Source organism: Primulina tabacum, chromosome 9 (assembly GCF_025594145.1).
Source record: "Primulina tabacum isolate GXHZ01 chromosome 9, ASM2559414v2, whole genome shotgun sequence".
Lineage (NCBI taxonomy): Eukaryota > Viridiplantae > Streptophyta > Magnoliopsida > Lamiales > Gesneriaceae > Primulina > Primulina tabacum.
Genome location: NC_134558.1, coordinates 17,295,962 through 17,322,982, shown reverse-complemented (window position 1 = coordinate 17,322,982; position 27,021 = coordinate 17,295,962). Strand labels below are relative to the sequence as shown.

Genomic DNA, 27,021 nt, shown 5'->3' with positions numbered 1-27,021 from the left:
ATTTCGAAACACAAATCTGCGCCTATGGGAACTTGCTGTCATTCTGAATTTTCAGCAAGCATGGGGCTGGTTTGAATGGACCAACATGGTCCTAGTGCATCCTACTACATGTATATAAGCCGCCTTGGGAGCCTGGGGTCGAACCACAACCTGAAACCATCAAAACTAAAAGAAAACGTGAAGCTGCCGTGAAGAGCCGAAATTCTGCATGTGTTGTTTCAAAATGTTTGGACATGGATCTCGATTTTTGCTTGAATAAACATGATCATGTACTGAAAACTAAATGATAATATGACTTGATTGAGGTTTAGAAAGAATCTAGACATGCCTGGTTTCGTTTCGAAAGAAAACGAATGAAACGACGACGACGCGGCACGGAGGAGGTGGAGCGCTTCTCTTGTTCTTTCTAGTTCTCGATTTTTCTCCCTTTCTCCCTAGCTATTACTCACGTTTTTTCTACTGAAAAGGGGTCTGATTTCGGTGGGGAGGGAGTGTGATGGAGTGGTTATGAGGGGTGAGGAGGATGGTGCAAGATATAAGGATCATATCAAGACCAAGTCTTCATGCATTTGAATTTTGAATTTTGAATTGCTATCAAATGATCTCTTGGGTGATTCTAGAGTATAGTGGCCGATTTTATCATGCCAAACAAGGGTTAGGATAGTGGTCTAGTATTAATTAGTTAAGGTGGAAAAATAGCTAAAAGAATTAGCATGCTAATCAACCAAGAATGGGTCAAAGGTGAGTTGGCAAGTCCTAGTTTGTTCTTCTAGGGGTGTGGCCGAAAATGCATGATAAATGGTAGGGGGAAATTGATTATCTAGTAATTTAATAACCCTTAAAAGCCTTACTAATCCTTTAATTAATTTAGTGAACTAACCCCTTAATTAAGTAACTTAAATGGACTCATTTCTTAATCACCTCCAATAATTAAATTAAAATCCTCAACTAACTTAAATAATTCCTTAAACTTCTTTTTAACTTAAATGAACTTACTTGCTAGCTAAATTAACTTCTGGAAATATTTCTCAAATCTTAAATTCTATCTCAAAACTCCAACTCCAGTCCGGCCTCACTGAAATAACTGAAATGCTAAAAATCAAACTACTGAACTGAAATAATAAAATAATTAACTTCAAATAAATGCATTTAAAATAATCATGCAATGAAGTCAATTAAATTTAAAAATTTAGAATTATGCATGGCTTATACGTCTACTGATTTACGGGTGCTACATGGCATATGTCTTATTATTAATTCACTTGCTTCCCCAACCAATCGGACTTTTGCTTCAATTATCAAACGGACATCATTCGGTATGCCATATGACATCATCAACCTTAGCCGCTCACATCTAGCTTTATAATTTTTTCAACGCATTATCAGGTAAACAAGCAAAATATTTACGAAGATTCATAATACACGCATCCATATTATTATTATTATATATATTTTAATTATTTTGGGAAAACTGAAGAAACCGACTTAAACAGTCACGGAATACCGTTATCCGCCACTTAACCGGGAAATGAACTAGAACCTGCAAAACAAAATGAAAATATCAAACAACTATTGTGGATCATATAAATGCATAAACTCATTATTAAGAATTTCATTTTCTATAAAAGGCTTAAGTCTTTGCCCATTAACTTTAAACACGTCATTATTTTTAGGATTTTCAATATCAACAGCACCATGAGGATAAACAAATTTGACTATAAATGGTCCTGACCACCTCGATCTTAGTTTACCTGAAAATAAATGCAAACGAGAATTATAAAGCAAAACTTTTTGTCCAATTTCAAATGACTTTCTCATAATATTTTTATCAGGAAAGACTTTAGTTTTATCTTTATAAATCTTTGAATTTTCATATGCATCATTTCTTAATTCTTCAAGTTCATTTATTTGCAATTTTCTTAATTTAGATGCATCATCTAAATTAATATTAAATGCTTTAATTGCCCAATAAGCTTTATGTTCAAGTTCAACCGGTAAATGACAATGCTTACCAAAAACTAACCTATATGGTGACATCCCTAATGATGTTTTAAATGCAGTTCTATATGCCCGTAATGCATCAGTTAATCTTAAAGACCAATCTTTTCGATTTGGATTAACTGTTTTTTCTAAAATTTGTTTTATTTCTCTATTTGCAAGTTCAACTTGACCATTACTTTGAGGATGATATGGGGTAGAAACTTTATGTATAATGCCATATTTTCTTAACAAAGAGGAAAATGATTTATTTATAAAATGACTTCCCCCATCACTAATTATTGCTCTAGGTATTCCAAATCGGCTAAAAATATCTTCTTTTAAAAATTTTATAACAACTTTATGATCATTAGTTCTACATGCAATTGCTTCAATCCATTTTGAAACATAATCAACAGCGACTAAAATGTACTTATATCCAAAAGATAATGGAAATAGACCCATAAAATCTATCCCCCAACTATAAAATATTTCAATAATTATGATTGGATTTAAAGGCATCATGTTTCGTTTTGAAATTGATCCCATCTTCTGACAGTTTTCACAAGATTTGCAAAATAAATGCGTATCTTTGAATAAAGACGGCCAATAAAATCCACATTGTAAGATTTTTGTAGCTGTTTTATTGGATGAAAAATGACCTCCACATGCTTCAGAATGACAAAATTTAATAACATTACTTACTTCATTGTCGGGTATGCATCGTCGAAAAATTTGGTCAGGACAATACTTAAATAAGTAAGGATCATCCCAATAAAATTTTTTAAATTCTATCAAGAATTTATTCTTATCCTGTGAATTCCAATGAGAAGACATTTTATTTGTCACAAGAAAATTTACAATGTTAGCAAACCAAGGCATAATAGTAGCATAAAACAACTGATCATCTGGAAAATTTTCATTTATTGGTATTTCATTATGAGATGATTCAGTCATTATTCTAGATAAATGATCGGCTACAACATTTCTTTTCCTTTTTTATCTTTAATTATAATATCAAATTCTTGTAACAATAAAATCCACCGTATTAATCTTGGCTTAGCATCTTGTTTATTTGATAAATATTTTATGGCAGAATGATCGGTGTAAACAATAGTAGTAGAACCAATTAAATAAGATCGAAACTTATCTAATGCAAATACTACTGAAAGTAATTCTTTTTCAGTAGTTGAATAATTTATTTGGGCACTATTTAAGGTTCTACTAGCATAATAGATTGCATAAGGTTTTCCTTCTTTTCTTTGTCCTAACACAGCTCCTATAGCATAATCACTTGCATCACACATTAATTCAAATGGTAAAGACCAATCTGGAGGTTGTAAAATAGGTGATGTAACTAAAAGATTAATAATTTTTTTAAAAGCATTTTCACATTTCTGAGTCCATTCAAATTGTGTATCTTTTGTTAAAAGATTTGAAATTGGTTTAGATATTATGCTGAAATTTTTTATAAATCTTCTATAAAATCCTACATGACCCAAGAATGATCGAACTTCTTTGACCGTTTTTGGTGATGTTAAATTAGTAATAACATCAACTTTGGCTTTATCAACTTCAATTCCTTTTTCAGATATCACATGTCCTAAAACAATCCCAGATTTAACCACATAATGACATTTTTCCCAATTTAAAACAAGATTTTTTTCTTCACATCTTTTTAATACTTCTTCTAGATTTTTAAGACAATTTTCAAATGAATTTCCAAAAACAGTTATATCATCCATAAAAATTTCTACATATTCTTGAATCATATCACTGAAAATACTTAACATGCATCTTTGAAAAGTAGCAGGAGCATTACATAAACCAAATGGCATTCTTTTAAATGCAAAAGTTCCGAAAGGACAAGTAAAAGTAGGTTTTTCTTGATCTTCTAATGATATAGGTATTTGATAATACCCCGAATACCCATCAAGAAAACAGTAATAAGAATTTCATGCTACTTTTTCTAGAATTTGATCTAAAAATGGTAGTGGAAAATGATCTTTTCTAGTTGCATCATTTAATTTTCTATAATCAATACACATACGCCAACTAGATGGAATCCTAGCTTGTAATAACTCTCCCTTTTCATTTTTTATAACAGTGATGCCGGACTTTTTAGGTACTACTTGTGTTGAACTTACCCATTTACTATCTGAAATTGGATAGATAATTCCAGCGTCTAATAGTTTTAATACTTCATTCTTAACAACTTCCTTCATATGTGGATTTAACCTTCTTTGTGGTTGTTGATATGTTTTAGCATTTTCTTCCAAGTGAATTTTATGTGTACAAATTAAAGGATTCATACCTTTTATATCTTTCAAAGTCCATCCAATTGCATTTTTATATTTTTTAAGTAATTTAATCAAATCTTCTTCTTGATTTGGCAAAAGAGTGGAAGAAATTACAACAGGAAATGCTTTATTTTCACCAAGAAATACATATTTCAATTCTAATGGTAAAACTTTTAATTCAAGTTTTGTATTATCATCTTCTTTAAAATTATTTTTAGACTCAAAACTTTTTATCGAAAAAACTTCAGATTGTTGATTTAAGTTTTCTTCTTGTATATTTTCTTCCACAACTGGTTCTATTTCATTATCATATTCATTTTCATTAATACTTGGTTGTTTACATAAATTGAACACATTAAGTTCTAGAGTCATATTTCCAAAAGACAATTTCATTATTCCATTTCGACAATTAATTAAAGCATTTGAAGTTGCTAGAAATGGTCGTCCCAATATTACTGGAATTTCATTATGTACTTCTATTGGTTGTGTATCCAAAACAATAAAATCTACAGGATATATGAATTTATCAACTTGAACCAACACATCTTCTACAATACCTCTAGGTATTTTGATTGACCTATCCGCCAGTAAGAGAGTAACAGAAGTGGGTTTTAATTCTCCTAAATTAAGTTTTTCATAAACTGAATAAGGAAGTAAATTCACACTTGCTCCCAAATCCAACAAAGCTTTTTTAATTTTATTTTCTCCAATAATACATGAAATTGTTGGACAACCAGGATCTTTATATTTTAAACTAGAATTATTTTGAAGAACAGAACTTACTTGTTCAGCCAATAATGCTTTTTTCTTCACATGCAATTTTCTCTTTACAGTGCATAAGTCTTTTAAAAATTTTGCATAAGAAGGTACTTGTTTAATAGCATATAATAATGGAATATTTATCTCCACTTGTTTAAAAACTTCATAGATATCAGAATCACTTTTTTGTTTTTTATGATTTGTTAATGCATGAGGAAATGGTGGAGGTTTATTTGACTTATTTACTATTTCAGATGATTTATCCTTCACCATATTATTCTTAAAATTTAAGGTATCATCATTCTCAAAAGTATCAGGATTATCATCCTTACTCTTTGATTTTAAATGATCCTTGTTTTCATTACTATATGGATCATTAACTATTTTACCACTTCTAAGGGTAATAACAGATTTTATTTGATCAATTTTTTCATTTTTTAATTCTTGATTTTGATTTTTAGGATTAGGTTGAGGTTGAGATGGAAATTTTCATTTTTCATGAATATTAAGTGCAAATACAAATTTTGCAAGAGTTTCTTTCAAATCACTCATAGATTGACTGTTTTGAATATTGATAGACTCTTGCTTTTGGATAAATGCATGAATTACATCTTCAAAGTTTTTTCTTGGAGGTGTAACATAAGGAATATAACCTTGATGATTTTGGTTATTTTGAAAATATTGTTGTGACGGTTGTGCATTATTATCATTCCTCCAACTAAAATTAGGATGATTTTTCCATCCAGGATTATATGATGGTGAAAAAGGATCTAGTATTGGTTTTTTATAATTGTTAACATAATTTTCTTGTTCATGGAGACATTATTTAAATGAAGGTAATGTTGGACAATCTTTTGTATCATGATCTTCTGTATCACATATATGATAAATAATTTCTTGAATACTTTTTAATTGACCACTCTTTTTCATTTCTAATGACTCAATTTTTCTTGCTAAAGATGCAAGTTTAGCTTGAATATCTATATCATCTTTAAGATTATAGATACCACCCCCATTTGTTGAATTATTGTTTTTAGTTGTTGGTGGTTCTATTGTGCCTATATTATCCCAATTTTGAGCATTTTCTGCTAATGAATCCAAATATTTCATAGCTTCATTTGAGTTTTTATCTTCAAAAGTTCCATTACACATGAATTCTATCATTTGCCTATCTTTAGGTGTTAGACCTTCATAAAAGTGAGAAACTATTCTCCATGTTTCAAAACCATGATGTGGGCATGTATTAAGTAATTCTTTATATCTATCCCAACATTGATAAAACGTTTCTCCTTGTTTTTGAGAAAAAGTTGTAATTTGTCTTTTAAAAGAGTTTGTTTTATGGGAAGGGAAAAACTTTTTGAGAAATTGTTGTTGCATTTTTCCCATGATCTTATTGAACTTGATCTTAAATTTTGTAGCCATGTTTTAGCTTTATCTTTTAAAGAAAAAGGGAAAAGCTTTAATCGAACTATATCCATGCTACAATTTTGATCATTATAAGTGTTACAAACTTCCTCAAATTCTCTTAGATGCAAATATGGATTTTCAGAATCTAAGCCATGAAAATTTGGTAAAAATTGAATAATTTGAGGTTTGAAGTTGAAATTAGATGCATCAGGAGGAAAAACTAAACAAGATGGGGCACTAGTTCTAATAGGGTTCATATGGTGCCTAAGTGTTCTTAATTGATCATGTTCTTGATTATTATTATTATTATTATTATTATTATTATCATCATCTTGATTATTTGAATTATCATCCATGTTTAAATTATTTTCAGATTACACGAATAAGTCTAACACTTTTTTTTCGACAAATACTCATACAAAAAAAAAAAAAAAACACAATATTTATAAATAAAACATAATTAACAAATATAAACTTAATTTATACCTCCCCGGCAACGGCGCCAAAAACTTGCTACTACTTAAATAATAATTCACCCAAGTGTAGGTTGTCTGCAAGTAATATATTTCGTAAGTACGAGATCGATCCACAGAGAGGTTATTTTGAGTTTAAATTTATTAATTTATAGATTACCAAATGCAAGAATGAAGTTTACAAATTATAAATTTTGTCAAGGCTTGAGGATTTATTCTTGGTTTATGTAATATTGTTTAACTAAAAGTAAAACAAAAGAAACCACCATAAATAATGGTTCAAAAAAATTAAACACACGCATAATATAATATAGTTCCCACTATAGAAAATATCGAAATAACCGATATTTTATATATGGTACCTATGATTATAATTATGAATATATAAATAAATAATTGTATAAAGTAAATGTTAAATTAAATCATTATATTTCATTTAGAACAACCGGCAGAGCCACGCTATTGCCTAAATGAAATATATTGATTTAATAAGTTAGTTGCGGTAAAGTAAAAGTTAGTTGCGATAAAGTAAATGTTAGTTGCGAGAAAGTAAAAGTTATATGCGAAAAATAAAAGTTAGTTGCGATAAAGTAAATGTTAGATTGTTAGATGTTAGTATTAAATCATAATATTTCATTTAGAACAACCGGCAGAGCCACGCTATCGTCTAAATGAAATATTATGATATTATTATATAATATATATATATATATATATATAATAATAAGTGATGAAATATTTATTGTATCAAAATTAAACAACAAATCAAGATAACCACTTTAATGGTATCAAGCATTTGATGTAAATTGATAACAACAAATAATTCATTTTTATACCTACAATAAAAATAAGTAAGCTAAATGAAAAGAAATAAAGAAATAATATACAAATATAAACAATCTTACTTCACCAAGAATGCATCCTCTTCACCTTGACATAATAGATTTAGCTTGCCATAAGCTTACTTTTGATCAACACTAAAATATCACTCATAGTTGAGAACATGAAAGAAAATATATTGGAACTTAGAACTTTGATACACTCACACTATATTTTACAATGAGATAGAATGATTCTCAAGCTAGCACAAGGTCTCTATTTATAGGCCAAATGAGAGAAATGGTCAAAATTTTAATTAATGCCATGAAGTTGCAATAGTATTCTTTGTCTCCTCCAAGTTCAATTCCATGTCCCTTCTTTCAATGCTTTGTTCCACGACTTTAATCACCGAATTTGACTCTGCTCAAAACAGCAAACATGTGGGGAATTGTCTGTAGATGAATTTGGCCACTTGGTTCACCTCATTTGGTTAAATATTGAAATAGTTATGATTTTTTTACTATATGCTGGTCATAGTAAAAGTAAATTTGTCCTCCTTTTGATATTTGCACAATTTGATCATCTTAAGAACTTTTTAGGCAATCATGTCTTCTGCAAAGTTGTAGATAATTTCTCAAAGATTCCAAACATGTTTGAGTCACCTCCATTTGAATTTTCTAGCTTGAGTTATCATTATTTTACCAACACGTAGAAAACCTGAAAATAAAACATATTTAGTAAGACAATTAAATATAAACAAACAATACTAAAATAACATAATTTTATAATTTTATGAAACTTAAATTTTAAAATACAGGTTTTAACATATAATAAATTATTAATTTTAAGTTTCATCAGCTGTCTTATGAACATCTGTATGTTTTACCTTCAGCTGATGATACCCTGATCGAATGTCTATCTTATAGAACACTGTAGCTCCCTGCAACTGATCAAACAAATCCTCGATCCTTGGAAGTGGTTATTTATTCTTGATCGTTACCTTGTTCAGTTCTCAGTAATCGATACATAACCTCATGCTCCCATTTTTTTCTTTACGAAGAGTACTGGTGCGCCCCATGGTGAGAAACTAGGGCGAATGAATTCCTTGTCAAGAAGCTCCTGAATCTGCTGTTTGAGCTCTAACATCTATGCTGGATCTAGTCGGTACGGTGCCTTAGAAATTGGCACAATGCCTGGCACAAGATCAATAGCGAACTCCACCTCTCTCTCTGGTGGAAGGCCTATGACGTCATCTGGAAAAACGTCAGGAAAATCTCTGACCACTGGCACATCAGATATCGACGAAGTGGGTACGTCAGGTGCAGAAATAATACTGGCCAAGAAAGCCTGACACCCCTTGTGAATAAGTCTTCGTGCTTGCATGCAGGAGATCATGCGAGGGAAACTTCTCCATCTATCTAGATCAAAGAGAAACTGCTCCATGCCTAAAGATCTTACCAACACTGACCTTTTCTGGAAATCAATAAGAACTGTTCTTCGTCAGCCAGTCCATTCCCAAGATAATATCAAATTCTGGCATCGGCAACACGATTAGATCGGCATACACTAGATGGCCTTGCAGCTCGAGATCGATGTCTCTGACCACACTAGTAGATGATAATTCTTCCCCTAATGGGACTGTCACTGAATAACTCACATCGAGTCCAATAGACTTGACGTCCAGATGATTAGGGAACGTCTCCGAAATAAAATAGTGAGTGACCGCTGAATCTATTCGTGGCTACTCTCTTTATGAAAATATTTTCTGAGAGACGTTGGCACAACACAAAAACTTATATCCCAAAAATTCTAATCTTAACCTCAAGCACAGTAGAAATATTTACACCCAATCACCAAAATACTAACTACGCACTAATAATCCCAAAATCAAATTCAAAACATGCATGTAGAAATAATATGGTGCTTAATTAAATGAGTTACCAGTCAACAGGGTCGTATCTGAGTTCGTCTCCTCTGCTTGCATGACAAACACTCTTCCTTGGGTCGGCTGACTCCACTGTGGGCAATCCTTTAACATGTGGTCACTTGCTCCGCATTTGAAACATTTGCTTGATCCATATAAACATTGCCCAAGATGCTGGCGGTTGCACTTCGGGCACACTGGGTGCTAACCGGGTCTCAGAAGGAGCCTTCGGTGGAGGACTAGGACCCTTGCCTTTCGGCGGTCCCTAAAATGGTCTCTTCCCCTGCTGTCCTGGGAAAGGCCTCTTAAACTGAGGTCGCTGCTGCTGCTGCTGCTGAGGCGCCTGATAGGGCCTCTTGCCCTGCCTATCGACCTCAATGTCCCTCTGGTCCTGCTCTGCCGCAAAAGTTCTCGACACGGCAACTGCATAAGTCGTAGGACCAGCAACTCGAACATCACGGCGCAAGATTGGCCGACACCCATCCATAAAATGCCTCAGCTTCTCCCGAGCATCATTTGCAATCAGGGGCACAAAATGACACCCTCTCTCAAACTTCCTAACGAAGTCTACCACGCTGCTGTCTCCCTTTTACAGCGACATGAACTCCCTGGTCAGGCGGGAGCGTACTTCTTCAGTGAAGTATTTGGAGTAGAAAACCTCCTTGAACCCATTCCACGTCAGTGTTTGTAAGTTCACTGACACTGATGCGCTTTCCCACCAAATCCTGGCGTCTCCAGTTAACAAGAACGTGGGGCGTCTAACCCTCTCTGCATCCTGTAACTCCATAAATGCAAATATTTCCTCGATGGACTTAATCCATCCTTCCGATATCATCGGGTTAGTAGTCCCCGAGAACTCCTTCGGATCCATCCTCTTAAACCTCTCATAGACTACCTCCGGTCTGGGCCTCGCCCCTGTGTCTACTGCAGTCTAGTTCCCCGCAAACTGTGCGAAGAACTGGATCATCCCTGCAAGAATCTGAGCCTGCATATTTGTGGGTGGACGAGGAGGAGTGACCCTCTCCCCATTCTGGGCTTCCCTATTCTCATCGCCTGCTTCAGGCACAATCCTACGTCTGGGAGGCATACTTATCCAATATTTACCCAACACATAAACCCAATATGCATGAACATCATATCAATATCATAAGATGCACGTAATTTGAACTTAAACATGCACGTGCTGAAATCATGACTGGATACATATTACATGAATGAGTTTAAAACTTTAAAAACTTACAGACTTGAGGTGTGGCTTCTGAGCTTCTCGCAACTGGCAGTAGGCATAACCCTTTACAAGAATACCACTCTGATACCAACTGTAACGTACCGTAATTTTGAACTACTTGAAATTTACGGAAAAATAAAAATTTTCTTAAATAAGAGATAAATCTTCAAATTTCGATAAAAATACACTGTTCATCCAAAATAGTTGCAACAAAAATATCCCAAATAAAGTTTGCTAAAAATACTTGTTTAAAATCTCATAAACAATAACGTGAAATCAGAGTATTTGAAACAACATGCATAAAAATATTCTTAAAAACATGGGCGGTCCTAGGGTTTAGCCTCCTGCACAGACCGATCTGGCTCATTGTTCCCACCCCTCATCTCCTCATACTCGTTCTCACCTGCATTGATCAAGTCTAGTGAGTCTAAAGACTCAACATGTATAAACTGGAGATAACAAGTAATACGTAATAAAACCACATGCATCTTTAAAGTAGAGCGTAAATACTTGAAACTTGAACGTAATAACATAAACGTAAATGTGCCATCATCATTAAAACTTTTCATAAATATACTTGCATCATTCATACTGGAACATGCATAAATTCATCATTTTGCGTAGTGATATGTTTCAAAGCAAGTGACCCATACATAAATGTGTCTGATCAGACTTAACCACAGTACTGGGCTGACAGGGAAAATCCACTGACATATACATGAGATCCCCGGTCATGCTTTACCGGGTGGATTGGTCCCTGGCCATGCTTTATCGCTTTCCAATCCTGATCTAAACCCGGGCATGATTTACAGGGGTGGAGAGGTCCTCGGCCACGTTCACCGACTTCCAAACCCGTTCATAGTTGGAGAGGTTCCCGGACACGTTCCCCCGGCTTCAAAACCCGTTCATAATTGGCCACAAAACATTTAGCATACCTCAAAAACATAAAATATTTTCTTTTGCACGTCAAACATACTTAAAAACGTCGAGGGCTTCGTTGGAACATTCTGGACATGCTGCCCTAACAACAACAGCAAGGATTCAGGAGATCCCAATGAAGCCTGCAACCAAAACTTCAAGAACACATTAAAAACACATTTTCAGAAAAGTGCAGTTTGAGCAGTCGCACGAAAACGATCATAACTCACTCATTTCTTATCTAAAAATTACGAATTTACTGTCAAATCGAAGATATCAAAAACTAATATGTTTATATGTTGAAAGTTTTACCAAAAAATCGACCAAAAAGTTTCAGGTATTTAAAATGACAACAAATTCGTGTTTTGAGATCCAAAAATCCTTTCAAAAGCGATCCACCCATTTTTGCTCAAACTTTTGCATAACATATACATGTTTTCCATACACTACACATCAAAATAATTACTATGACAAGATCGATGCAAAAAGGGAAAGAATATACATGCCTTTAATATTTAAAGTTACCGAAACAACGACACCGAAGCGGGAAGGATGCGAGGGTTGATCCGGAAAGATTTGTGGCTCGATTTCTTGAAGAAAATGAACTAAAACTTGCTGGAAAATTACAGAAGAGGGGCGGTTGCTGAACTCTCCAAGAACCCTAGCCTCTTACTCAAAGAAATGAAGTGGAAGTGAAAATGAAGTGTGTGTGTGTGTGCATAGGCATGTATGTGTGTGTGTTAGTTATGGTATAAAAATGGTAACGTGTGTGTGAGTGTTAAATATGGGTAATTAAGGCTAATTATGTTAATTAAATAAATAATAACCAATTACATGCTAATTAGAATGCTAATAATATGCTAACTCATTAATAACTTTACTAACAATCTCATATTTAAAAATTAAAATATGCAATTGATAAACCTTAAAAGTTTTAAAATCTTAAAGTCACTAAATAAATAAATTAGATTTTAAAATTCTAAAACTAAATAAATCATTTAAAATGCCCAAATCCTAACTTAAAATTAAAATACCACATTTTAAAAATCGCCAAAATCGTCACCAGTCTCTTTTCCTCGATTCCGCATCGAATAATCGCCTGAAATATGAAACTCAAGAAAATATTTTAACGTGCATAAAATAAAAATGTAAAATTTTAAAATAATCCAAATCATAAATCATGCATTGATGAAATCATTTTAAAATTAAATAAATAATTTAACAATTTAATAATTGCATAGATTTTACGTGTACTGAATTTGGGCTATACATATGCACTGCTAGATTCAGGAGCTACACATTCATTTATATATGAGACTTTTGTTAGGCGACTAGGAATTGTACCAGAGGCCATGAGGCTTCAAGTTTCGATTCCTTATGGAGATCAGATGTTTACTTCGAGGATAATGAATAATTTGGAGATTCGATTGCAGAAGAATGTTGTTCAGACAGATCTGATTGTGCTACCGATGTCTTAGTTTGACATTATTTTGGGCATGGACTGGCTTTCGTCAAATGGAGCTTCGATAGATTTCCGGCATAGGTCATTATCTGTTCGAACGTCCAGCGGGAAATCTTTTATTTTCTAGGCAGCAAGGAACAAGCAGATGCCGCACATCATTTCTTGTATCTAATCAAGGAAACTGATGAAGAGAGGCTGCCAAGCTTTTCTGGAAAGTAATGTGTCAGTATCTGAGCCAGCCAGTCTGAGATTGGAGGACGTCGAGATCGCCAGAGATTTTCCTAGCGTCTTTCCTGAGGATGTTTCTGGCATTCCACCAGACAGAGAGGTAGACTTTTCTATTGAGCTGATGCCGGGTACAGTGCCAATTCCCTATCGTCTAGCACCTGCAGATATGAAAGAATTGAAAGATCAGATTCAGGATTTTAGGGACAAGGATTTCATTCACCCGAGTTTTTCTCCACGTGACGCACCAGAATTGTTTGTGAAGAAGAAAGATGGCAACATGCGAATCTGCATCGATTAAAAAAAACTGAACAGGGTCACAGTAAAAAACAAGTATCTACTGTGCAGGATCGAAGACCTATTTGATCATCTTCAGGGAGCATCAGTGTTTTCGAAGATAGAACTTCGATAAGGATATCACCAGCTGAAGGTGAGAGAGTCTGATGTGCATAAGACGACTTTCAGGACGCGTTATGAGCACTATGAGTTTATGGTGATTCCCTTCGGACTGACTAACGCGCCAGCGATATTCATGGATCTCATGAAACACGTATTTCAGTCGTACTTGGATCAGTTCGTCATAATCTTCATAGATGACATTCTGATCTATTCGAAGAGCAGAGAATAACACGATCAGCACTTGAGGACCTTGCTACAGACTTTGAAGGACAGACAGCTATATGCCAAGTTCAGCAAGTGTCATTTCTGGCTAGATAGAGTGGCATTCTTGGGCCACATCATTTCCTGAAATGGAGTCGAGGTCGATTCCTGCAAGGTTGAGACAGTTACAGATTGGACAGTGCCTAAGAGTTTGACTGAGATCCGCAGTTTATTGGGATTAGCTGGGTACTACAAGAAGTTTATTGAGGGATTTTCTTCTATTGTGGTACTCATGATCACCTTGAGGAAGAAGAATGTCAAATTCATCTGGGGATCAGAGTGCCAAGAAAGCATTGACTTCAGCACCAATTATTGATATGCCATCAGGGCAAGGCGAATATGTACTATATATAGATTCTTCAAAGCTAGGTTTGGACGCAGTTCTGATGCAGCATGAGTGATACGAATCCTCGTACGAATGAAAGGCAAGCATGAATATATAAATCGCACCCTCAATTCAATAACAAACAAGGAACGATTATTTTGTCCCGATCTTTGAAACAAGTAACGATTTTGTGATATTCACCTCTAAGCGATTATAACTTAGCAACAAATATCAACGATAAAACAATTGAATTTCAAACGAACCTTCAAAGAACTTGTTTTGACAATCCGTGCGAAGAACAATCGACAAACGCCACAAATATGCAATCTTTGATAAGTTTGATTTTGATAAACACAAAGCACAAGCTTTGCAAATTGAGAGAAAACTCAAGAACTTTTATCTATCATTCATCATTATTCGTTCATGGTCTGATACACTGAATATATATTCAATAAAGTATGAAAAAGTAGTGTAAAAAGGCTTAATTATGATAACAAGCAAATTTGACACGGAAGTTGACAAAAGACCGCGGGTGCGCTGCAGACTGGACCGCGGGTGCGGTGCCGCTTCGGCGAAGTTCGGATGCAAAGGACCGCGGGTGCGGTCCTTTTAGGAGCAGCGGGTGCGCTCGCCTTCTGACCGCGGGTGCGGGATAACTTCGGCAATATTCTCTTAAATTTGATTATTATGGACCGCGGGTGCAGTCCCTGAACTTGCGCCGGTGCGCTGTACCTTCGGCAATTGCACTTGAATAACATTCCAAAAACCTCCAATATTATTCCCATGATTCTCAACCTCCTCTAATTTAGACATCCAACTTGTAGGACTTCCTTGATAGCTCATCATGAGTCCTTGAAGTGCATCTTTAAACTTCTTGCTTCGTCCCCTCGTTATAGGTCCTTCGGTATATTCTTTGTTGAACTCCACCACTTGCTTGAATATGCTTGATTCATCATCTTTAATCACAATCAAGTTTGAAAGTCCGCGGCAACAACGCATCTTAAATCTCCTTTCAACCATTAGCACGTAACACCCGGGCAGATTCGTATCATACTCCTCTTCTTCAAAAAGATTTGTCCTCAAATCTTGTCTACCTACACAAAAACGAAGGCAAGTTAGTAATAACAAGAAGTATATTATCAACATGCTTACCATTAAGCTCAAGATTGTAGGTGCTATTGCCCACGTGCACCTTCAATGCTTTGATCCCTAACTCCATGGTTGCCTTCACTGTCAATATAACAACCTCAACATACACCAATTGACGAGTGACACCAAATGATAAGATATCATTAACTATCACAAATATCAGATTTCTCCCCTTCTTAGACCTAGTTAACACACAAGTGAAATCCATACACGTGTACGACCATAGCTCACTAGGAATAAGATATAATTGATGCAACATATAAGAATCTAGCTTAGATGCCCTTTCCCTATATCCAATGCACCCTTGACTACACCACTTAACATACTTCTTCATATGCAACCATAGTAAAAATTCATGCATCCTATCTATGGCTCTAATTACTTCATAGCTACCACTCAAACAAATATCATGTGCCTCCATATCATGCAACAACTCATGCAATGAGTGTAGGATGAAAAATTTATTCTTGTTAAACATGTTTTCATCATGAACAAAGAAACAGTCATGTTCATCCTTGCCCCCCTCAAAACCATCATCAAACAAGCATAAATCATGCAAATAGAACACCCTAAATATACTATCCATGTAATCTTCACAATCATCACTAATGAAGTATAAATCATGGAAATAAGACACGTCACGTGTACTATCAATGCAATATCTTATCTCATCACAAAAATTTAAGTCTAATGCATATAAACCCTTGTAGCAAACAAATCCTACTAACTTAGTAACTCGTGGAAAATCAAAGTTCAAAAAAAGTACATGCATTTCATCAATAGTCTCACATCCATAACAAACAAGGAATAAAAACAAACTGACACCCGGTCCTCTAACCACCAAACTTGCAACCTGTTCTACAAATTCTTGAAAACAAAGCAATACAACTTTAAAGTAAGGAAGAAAGTCATACCTCATAGTTGTTGTGTTGGCAACTAAACTTACCTCATCGCGATGGTACTTGTATTCTCGAGGCTCGGACCCTTGGGTTCTCCCTTTAGTAAAACTCACTTGTCTCCTTGGTATGACAACCCCAAGAACCTGCAAATAAGAAATAGCAATGCTCGGAATTGAACCGGCTATATCATCACCATAACAATAAATCACTTTGTACAAAGGTACATGAAATGGTTTATGCAAGAATAAGCATCTTTCCATCTCACTCTTTTGGGCCATAAAGTTCTTTTTCTTTTTATTTTCTTTGGCCTCTTTTTCTTGTTCTTTTCTCTCTTCTTTCTTTTCTATGGCCATCTCACTCTTTTGTTCTATCTTTCTTTCGGCCATTTTAATTTCTATTTCGCACAATTCAAGGAATTTCAATTGATTCTCAAGAACAACAATTGGATTTAATTGAACAAATGAAGTATTTCGTTGCTCAACGAATTTATGTATAATAACTTTTTCTTGCCTACTCTCCTCTCCCATGGTAGACAAAATAGAAACTTCTTCACCACTCAATGATTCACTGTCCACAAGGTTTTGTTTAACAGTACTCGTATCATCAACCAGTGAAGTACCATCATCTATCAATTCACCTTCCACCACATACTGCTCAACACTCGTGTCAAGAACCAGCGTAGTATTATCATCCTCAATCTCCCCAACCTCAACTTCATATTCAGGTTCAACAGATGATTCTACTATGGCCACCTTATCACGTGGACATTGATTGATATCATGACCAATTTCTAAACACCAACAACATATAATATCACAAGTACTAGAATTTGAGTTTTTACTTGTACCTTGATATTCATATTTGCTAGCTTCAACTCTCGACTCATTCTTTGGCCTAGCAATGAGTTTCTCTTCCAAGCTTGTCCTCCACGTGGATATCAACGACTCCCCATGCAAACCACGTTCACTTTTTATGCCAAATCCTCTATCTTCCTCATATCGCATATCGTCATCCCTATCCAAATGCGACGCTCTATCCCCCCCAAATCTACTACCTCGTCTATTCCCATCAACATGCCTATCATACATCTCCTCTTCTTCACACCTATATTTTTTTCGTAGAGGCTTAAACTCCTTCTCCCACATTTTATCCAACCCTCCTAACATTGATTGAAATTGACGATCGTCAATCATTATACCTGCAAGAAAAGGTTAGTATAAAACAATAAAAGATAAGTTTCCTCACCACGAATCCTCACTGGTCACTCCAATGAAAATTCACTCGACTCTCCTTTTTTTTTTCTCTTTTTTCTCACTACAAAATACTCATCGGTCACTCCAAAGAAATAACGCTCGCACTCAAGTGTTTTCACTCAAATTTGATAGTTCTTTCTAAGATGTGCTCAAGCTTTGTACTTGTATATCAAACCAATCAGACTCAACTCGTGGACACTCGCAACTGTCTCACTTAGACTGTGTAAAGCCAAGAAATTTGATATTTTTTTTATTGTACTCGAAAATATATGGTGCACTCGAAAATTCCAAGGAACAAACACAGAATTTTCGAAAATTCACTGATCCACAAAAACTAAGAACGATAGGATAACGCAGATCTGAAAACAGTAACGAAAGGATAACACAGATCTGAAAACAGAATAGAGGATAACACGGATCTGAAAACAGAAACGAAAGGATAACACTGATCTGAAAACACAACGAAATTTTATAAAGATCTCAAAATAGAAACGAAGGAATAACACAGATCTGATAACAGAACGAAATTTATGTTTTTGTTTTCTTATATATATATATTTTTTTATATAGAAAGATTTGACAATAGAAACGAAAGGATACCACAGATCTGATAACAGAACAAAATTTTAGACAGATCTGAAAATTAAGAACAAGATACTTACTTGAATTTCAATGAGCCAAAGCTCTGATACCAAATGATACGAATCCTCGTACGAATGAAAGGCAAGCACGAATATATAAATCGCACCCTCAATTCAATAACAAACAAGGAACGATTATTTTGTCCCGATCTTTTGAAACAAGTAACGATTTTGTGATATTCACCTCTAAGCGATTATAACTTAGCAACAAATATCAACGATAAAACAATTGAATTTCAAACGAACCTTCAAAGAACTTGTTTTGACAATCCGTGCGAAGAACAATCGACAAACGCCACAAAGATGCAATCTTTGATAAGTTTGATTTTGATAAACACAAAGCACAAGCTTTGCAAATTGAGAGAAAACTCAAGAACTTTTATCTATCATTCATCATTATTCGTTCATGGTCTGATACACTGAATATATATTCAATAAAGTATGAAAAAGTAGTGTAAAAAGGGTTAATTATGATAACAAGCAAATTTGACACGGAAGTTGACAAAAGACCGCGGGTGCGCTGCAGACTGGACCGCGGGTGCGGTGCCGCTTCGGCGAAGTTCGGATGCAAAGGACCGCGGGTGCGGTCCTTTTAGGAGTGCGGGTGCGCTCGCCTTCTGACCGTTGGGTGCGGTATAGCTTCGGCAATATTCTCTTAAATTTGATTATTATGGACCGCGGGTGCAGTCCCTGAACTGGCGCCGGTGCGCTGTACCTTCGGCAATTGCACTTGAATAACATTCCAAAAACCTCCAATATTATTCCCATGATTCTCAACCTCCTCTGATTTAGACATCCAACTTGTAGGACTTCCTTGATAGCTCATCATGAGTCCTTGAAGTGCATCTTTAAACTTCTTGCTTCGTCCCCTCGTTATAGGTCCTTCGGTATATTCTTTGTTGAACTCCACCACTTTCTTGAATATGCTTGATTCATCATCTTTAATCACAATCAAGCTTGAAAGTCCGCGGCAACAACGCATCTTAAATCTCCTTTCAACCATAAGCACGTAACACCCGGTCAGATTCGTATCAATGAGAGGGTGATATCCTATGCGTCCAGACAGCTGAAGGTTCATGAGAAGAATGATCCGACTCATGACCTCGAGCTAGCAGCAGTAGTATTCGCCCTGAAAATTTGGAGACACTATCTATATGGAGTGAAGTGCAATATTATATAGATCACAAGAATTTGAAGTACTTCTTCACACAGAAAGAGCTGAATATGAGACAGAGGAGGCAGTTAGAGCTGGTGAAGGACTATGACTACGACATTAGCTACTATCCGGGTAAGGCTAATGTGGTATCCAATGCACTGAGTAGGAAGACTATAGTGATTGCACGGTTGTCAGCACAGAGACCTTTGAAGGCATAGATTCAGATATTTGATCTTGTAGTTTATGCTAGGGGCGATGCTCCTAATCTTTCCACCTTGACATTACCGTCAACGCTGAGAGATCGTATCCAAGCAGGGCTATCATTTGATGAGCAGTTACAGAAGTGGAGGCAGAGGGATGAGTCCAAGGATCTGAGATTTTACATGTTGAGGATGGGAGTAAGAAAGGGTTATTGAATGAAATTTCCTTCAAACCTGTCAGTGCGAAATCAAGCTTCAGAGTAAACAGAGTCAAAGAGTCTGATATCGCAACCGACTTTGGGTTCCTAGCGGTGATTCGCTGAGAGAATACATTATGAAGAAAGCCCACAGTACTTCGTACTCTATTCACCCAAGGAGTATGAAGATGTACAAGGATCTGCAAACCTTGTATTGGTGGCCGGGCATGAAGCGAGATATTTTACGCTTTATGTTTGAGTGCTTGACATGTCAGCAGGTTAAGGCAGAGCATCAGAGACCTACAGGAAAGCTGAGACCGCTCCCTATTCTCGAGTGGAAATGGGAGAACATCACTATGTATTTCCATCCTCATACCGACAGTCAGTCTGAGAGAGTGATTCAGATCGTAGAAGCCTACTCAGGGCTTGCATGATCGACTTCCAGGTCGGTTGGGAGAAACTACCTCTCGTGGAGTTCACATACAACAACAGTTTTCAAGCATCTATTGGTATGACCCCATACGAGGCACTTTACGGGAGAAAGTGTAGATCACATGTCTATTGGGATGAGGTAGGTCAAAGAGCAGAGTTGAGTCTAGATATCTTAGACAGACTGTAGAGTTGGTAGTTAAGATCCGGGATAGGATGAAAACTGCTCATAGCCAACATAAGAATTAGGCAGATAAGAGGCGTAGAGATCTAGAGTTTGCAGTGGATGACCAAGTCTTTGTAAAAATTGCACCTATGAAGGGTGTAATGAGATTTGGTAAGAAAGGCAAACTTAGTCCTAGATTCATAGGAGCATTCGAGATCCTCGAGAGAATTGGGACACTAGCATACAAATTTGGGTTGCCGCCGAATCTGACAGGAGTTCATAACGTGTTCCACGTCTCAATGCTGCAAAAGTACATGTCGAACCCTTTGAATGTTCTGAATTATGAGCTTCTACAGTTGACGCTGAACTAGTCTTTCAAAGTAAGACCTACCAAGATTTTTGACAGACAGGAGAGGAGACTCCAGAACAAGGTGATCTAAATGGTCAAAGTCAAGTATCTGAATCATTCCGAGGAGAGGGATACTTGGAAACCGAGACTGGGATGAGGAGTTGATACCCAAAATTATTCGGTACGTTTTAATTTCGAGGACGAAATTCAATTTTAGGGGGTAGAATTTTAAGGTCTAGAAATTCGAACGACGTAACCTGACTGCATGCAAATCTAGAGTTTTGTTAAAGTGCTTATTTAATGATTTTTGAATGCATGTTTATGACATGAATATGTACTTTTATTTCATGAATTACTAGATTGCATGTTATAGGGCTTTTAGCAGTATTTCACGCTCGAACGAGGAACGAAGACCGGTGACATTTAAGGAAAAACATTTTTATTAAATAATTATTTTTAATTATTTAATATATGATGTAAATATTGGGATTTTTTGAAAATGGGCTTTTAAAGGTATTTTGACTCATCGAGTAATATTTTGAACCGGTATGCAATTTTTAGCAAAATGGAGGACTTTTTGAGGGTTCGGGTAATATTTTCAAAAACGTAACTAAACAAAATATTTTACGAGTGTGTTATTGGGCTTAATGGGCCTATTTTAATGTATGTTGGGCCTAAACTCCTACTTATCAACATTAATTTTAATTATGGCTCATTATGCATTTATATTACAACAAACACTACCTCCCAAAACCCTAATCACTCACTCTCACACATTCGGCCGTCCCACCCTCTCACGTTGAGCAGCTCTCAAAAATTCCAGCTGTTAGAGTAGGTGTCCGTCGACCCAAGTGTTGGCTGAGGGTTCATGATTAAACTCTATGTATAAACAGTCTTTATTTTAATAATATTTGAATTTATCGTTTTGGCACTTCTTTATCTGTATACCCATGCTAGTTGCATAGATAAATCCCTTGAATATACAAATAGTAGAAAGAATATGAGATGCTCATATGATGAGTATCATGAAACTCATATTTGTAATACTGTATATTCTAAACGGTTCCTAGTCGATTCAGCCGCCGCTAAGAAGGATATAGGGCGCTAGAGTTCGAGACTAGTATCTGCGATGTGAGTACCATGTTTCATTGGTAGGGGACATTGTGATGTCCGAGCATGCAGATAGGTGCTCCTGGTAGAGTGCACTGAACAACCCTCCACAAAGGACTTTCCAAGTGGTTCTCACTTATCGAGTGGAAAAGTCCTAGTTTATGGTTGAACACCATTAGTCCTTATGATCCGGGACAACATTGAGACTCTATGTGCTAGAATTACACTTTGACTTGTTTACCGACTCTCATGGGGTCATCAGGTGGCAAGGTTGGGTGTTCTGTCGAAACATATAGGAGTCGATGCATTGTAGTCGGGGATTCACCGCTTACCTTTGGGTATGGATATCCTATGTATTCTCATGTGTATGTAGGTTGAAATCTCTGATCAGAGTATGGTGGTAATTATGAAAGAGGTTTCATAGATTACACTATCGATGCAACTACGACATAACACATAGTATCGATTCATTGACAACTCTCGATAAACCAATGGTTGTCGAATCGATCGGGATATATGAGTTGAAGGGATCGTACTGTACGCTAACCATAATTGAATGGTTCTTGCAGGCACTATCATTTGATACCTAGGGAATCATGTAAGCGATGCTGCTAGGCGTTTAACATGATTGGTTGGGTACTATCAGACTTGAGTTCTGACGTTCTTGTTATCAAGGAGTTGATAAGTAAGAATGGAGCAATTGGGGTATGCTCATATAAGGACATGTTTAGTCCGAATCACATGGAGATGTGAAGCCACGGCTAGTTGTATCAATGAACCATTGAGGGCCACACAAGTACTAGCTTTCTAGATCCCGTTGAGAAGTAAAAATAGTTCAATGTGTTGAACGGCTTATAAATGAGTTTATAAGCGTTGAGAAAAATTAGAAGTATGACTTCTATGAGAGAAATGTAACTTTTAATTTATGAATGTGTTCGTAAATTAAAAGTAGGCCAAGTGAATAATGTACTTGAAAATTGTGATTTTCATAAACATTATTATGGACTAAATTAAATTAATTCAAGTGTTGAATTAATTAAGCACTAGTGGGCCTAGTAGAGTCCAAATAATTAAATTAATTCAAGTGTTGAATTAATAAAATTGGGCCTTGTAGAGTCCAATTGGAAATAATTATTTAACTAGTGGGGTTGAGTAAAATCAAGTAAAGTCTAATTGGGCTCAAATATGTTTGAGACCATTTAAATAGTCCATGGGCATTGTAATAGTTACAAGCCCAAGTCACATTGCATGCTTGGGAGGTGAAGAGTTGGAGAATACTTTTGATTAAAAAAATTGGCATTGCATGCAACTTTTTGCAACACCTTTTCCCACAACCAAGACTAGTCTCTCTTTCCCCCATTCTACAACACCTTGGCCGAAAATTCAAGGAGCAATTCTCTCAAAATTTTTCTCTCATTGTGTTCTTCAATTGTTGAAGTAAAATACACACTTCTCTTTGAAAAATCTTCTTATTTTTCTAGTGCAAAATAAGAAGGGTTCTAGCTTGCAAGTGGTGGGCTTGATTTTGAAGGAAATGAGGAAGCTTGTAGATCAACTCATCCATTCAAGAGCTAAATTGTTTACACTTTAGTTGGAGCCATCATCAACCTCAAGAGGTTGATAGGTAACGATTTTCTCAACACCTTATGTATGACATTTTAGTGTTTATTGTATTTGCTACACACAATATCATGGTGGCCGAAATTTCCTCATGAAAATTCGATTTTAAACTTCCGTTGCGCTTCCGGTCACCGTAACCGATCCCCTTTCAAGTGGTATCCGAGCTATGGTTACGATTTTGTGTAGCATTTACAAGATATTTTATTGAGATTGATTTATAACCGCATGAGAATGAAATTTGCAACAAAAATCAAGGCATAACAAAGGGGTATTTCGGGCAGCATGTTGCTGCCCGTGTCGGGAAGCTCGGGTTGCCCGAGGGGCTGCCCGTGTCGGGCAGCAAGGGCAGCCCGAGAGGCTGCCCGAACCCCTCTATCGAAAATAAAAAAAAAATTTTTGTTGCCGAAATCCTGCGACGGAGCTCCGGCGATGACGATGACGACTAGGGTTTCCAAAAGTGTTTTGGATAATCAAAGTGTCATGGGCCTTGATGTTGTTGGGCCATTAGATGGTTAACATATTTGTGAATTTTAAATGGGCCAAAATGTTTTTGGTGAAAAATGAGTTTTTGGGCCCTTCAATTTAAAATTACAAAAGTTGCAAATATTTTCTCATTAAATAAATATTTTAAGTTGGACTTTAAATATTTATAGTAAATGGTGATTTACAAGAAATTCGGTTATAAATAAATTAATTTGAAAGTAGACAAAGGTGTTTGTATACTTTGTTAATTTAGTTTATAATCGTGGCGGTTAGTGATTGGATCAAGATATATAATATTGGATCAATTAATTATTGTGATAATTAATTGATGGTGTATGATATGTGATATTATGCATGAAGGATGATCAAAAGCACAAGCCCAATTTGCTAGGTGTATGCTAGGATATTTTGTGTTGAATGATTGTAATAATTATCAATTTATAAAGTGGGCTTGGTTTATGGCCCATTCCCACCCCCATGAGATGTATCCCTATTTGCCATGGATATTTATTTGTAAATATTAGTATAGTGGATGATCAAGATTGGAAGATGGTGGCCATGATGATTATGAAGATCGAAGACATGTAAATATTGGAAGCTAATGTAATAGTTGCATTTACATCCCTTGCATTACCCTAGGATTGGACCTAGGTCCGTGTTTAGCTCACACGGGCCATTAGTATTGGGGCGATTGATCATCCTTGTTTTGTTTACTGTTTATAATATATGCATGATATGTTATAAATAATGAGTATGTGCGTTATTATTATGATAATAACAAAGTTGCATGAATCCGGAAAACATACGATCAAACATGGCAAGCTTTTAAATAAAATTAATGATGAGACCTTTCAAAATTAAAAACCCTCATTTTGAATAAGATTCAAAATTAATATCAAGCCCGAAAAGGGGAATTATAAATTTGTTTATAATTTCCATCTCTTCCATCGACAATGGGTGCATGATGAACGCTACCCGTACTCGGGGCTCGGCTCATATTATTGGGGGGGCCCTTGGTGCCGGAAAGCTGTGACATCCATTGACATGGTGATGTGAACTACGTGGAACTCCCATGATTTTGGCTCATATTATTGAGGGAACTCATGGCGACCGTCCATTAAGGTTCAACATCGATGAGTAAGGCTTGACACGTGAAGATGAACGACGTCATATTATTGGGTCCTAATCAAACGTGGGACAAAAGTTTACGTAGAGGGTTGCATTGTGATGCAATTGGAAACTACCTTTTAGGAATTATGATTGGCTGATATTATTCGGGATCATGATTCGCTAATTGGACCTTACGTACCTACTGAGGAAAGGAGTTTCCCGTTTTCACTAGAGGGTAGTGAAAGATGTCAAAACAGTGGGAGCAAATATTTATGAAGTAAAAGTCCAAACTTCATATCTTACTAAATATTTTAAAATAGTCATCAACATTTATCTGTTTTTACTTTTCAGTACAAATTGACAATGTCTTTGATTCGTAATCCGATATCCGTAATACTCGACAAACACATATTAATTGGACCTAATTACCTCACTTGGCTAAGAAACCTGAAAATCGTCTTGAATTCGGAAAGGGTAGCATATACACTGACTGAGTCGCCCCCTGTTGAGGCTCCGACTGACTGCACTCCTGAGGAATTGCAGGCTTACAAGGAATGGTGTGACCATGACTTGATAGCCAGGTGTTATATGCTGACTTCTATGAATGATGAGCTGCAGAGGCGTTTTGAGGATGCAAAGAGTGCTGCTGACATTCATTTGCATCTCAAGGAGCTCTTTGGTGAGCAAACACGGCCTCTTAGGCATGCTACCGTCAAGGAGCTGATCACTTTGCGCATGCGAGATGGGGCCTCGGTCCATGAGCATGGCCTGAAGTTGATTGGGCTCGTGGACAAGTTCGTTGGCATGGATCTGATCTTGCCTTCGGAGTTGACCACCGATGTGTTGCTGTTATCATTGCCTAGCTCATTTGATCCTTTTGTGGTGAACTTCAACATGAACAAGATGGAGCCGACCCTTGAGGAGTTGGTGAATATGCTTGTTACGTTTGAATCAACCATCAAGAAAGAGAAGTTGGTTCTTTATGTGGGTTCTTCATCTGGTACGAAGATTGATCCACATGGGAAGGGAAAGAAGCGTTCTTTCCAACGTCTCAAGAAGAACGTGCCCTTGTTGAGGAAATCTCCGAATCCCGTTGTGGCAGCCACACCAGTTAAGGCTGACAAGACTAGTGATGTTTGTCATCACTGCAAGAAGCCTGGACATTGGAGGCGAAATTGCAAGGAATATCTGGCCCAGAAGAGTTCTGGAAACGGTATGTTCTATATCGAAGTAAACATTTCAATTAACTCTACTTCTTGGGTATTGGATACCGGATGTGGCTCACATCTCTGTAATGATTTGCAGGCGATGGGAAGAAGTAGGAAGCTTAAGGAAGGTGTGACCTTCTAGAGGATGGGCAATGGAGCAAGAGTTGCTGCCAAAGCTATTGGAGATGTTTACTTGCTTATGAACAATGATTTTAAGTTAATTTTAAGAGATGTTTTGTTTGTACCGGATTTGGTGAAAAACATTGTTTCCATTTCTATGTTGATAAAGATGGATATTCTTGTTTATTTAGCAAAGGTGTTTGCAACATTTACAAGAATGAATGTTTGATTGGTACTAGAGAACTTGAAAACGATCTCTATAACTTAAAATTGAAAGATATTCCACTAAATGTCCATTTAAAGGCAGACACCATATGAGATATGGATGGGTAAGCTTCCCAAATATTCTTGTCTTAGAATATGGGGAGCCCTGCTTATGTGAAGCAGGTAGTGGGAGATAAATTGGATAGTCGATCCATTTTATGCTACTTTGTGGGATATCCAAGGAATTCGG

The 27,021-nt window shown here is 36.1% G+C and overlaps 1 non-coding gene across 1 annotated transcript; it reads left to right on the top strand.

Annotated features, from left to right (window-relative positions):
* The first annotated feature begins 6,258 nt into the window (after window positions 1–6,258).
* LOC142504664 (small nucleolar RNA R71) lies at window positions 6,259–6,369 on the top strand. Its single transcript, XR_012804289.1, has one exon. It is a non-coding gene; the product is annotated as a small nucleolar RNA R71 (small nucleolar RNA).
* The last annotated feature ends 20,652 nt before the right edge of the window (window positions 6,370–27,021 follow it).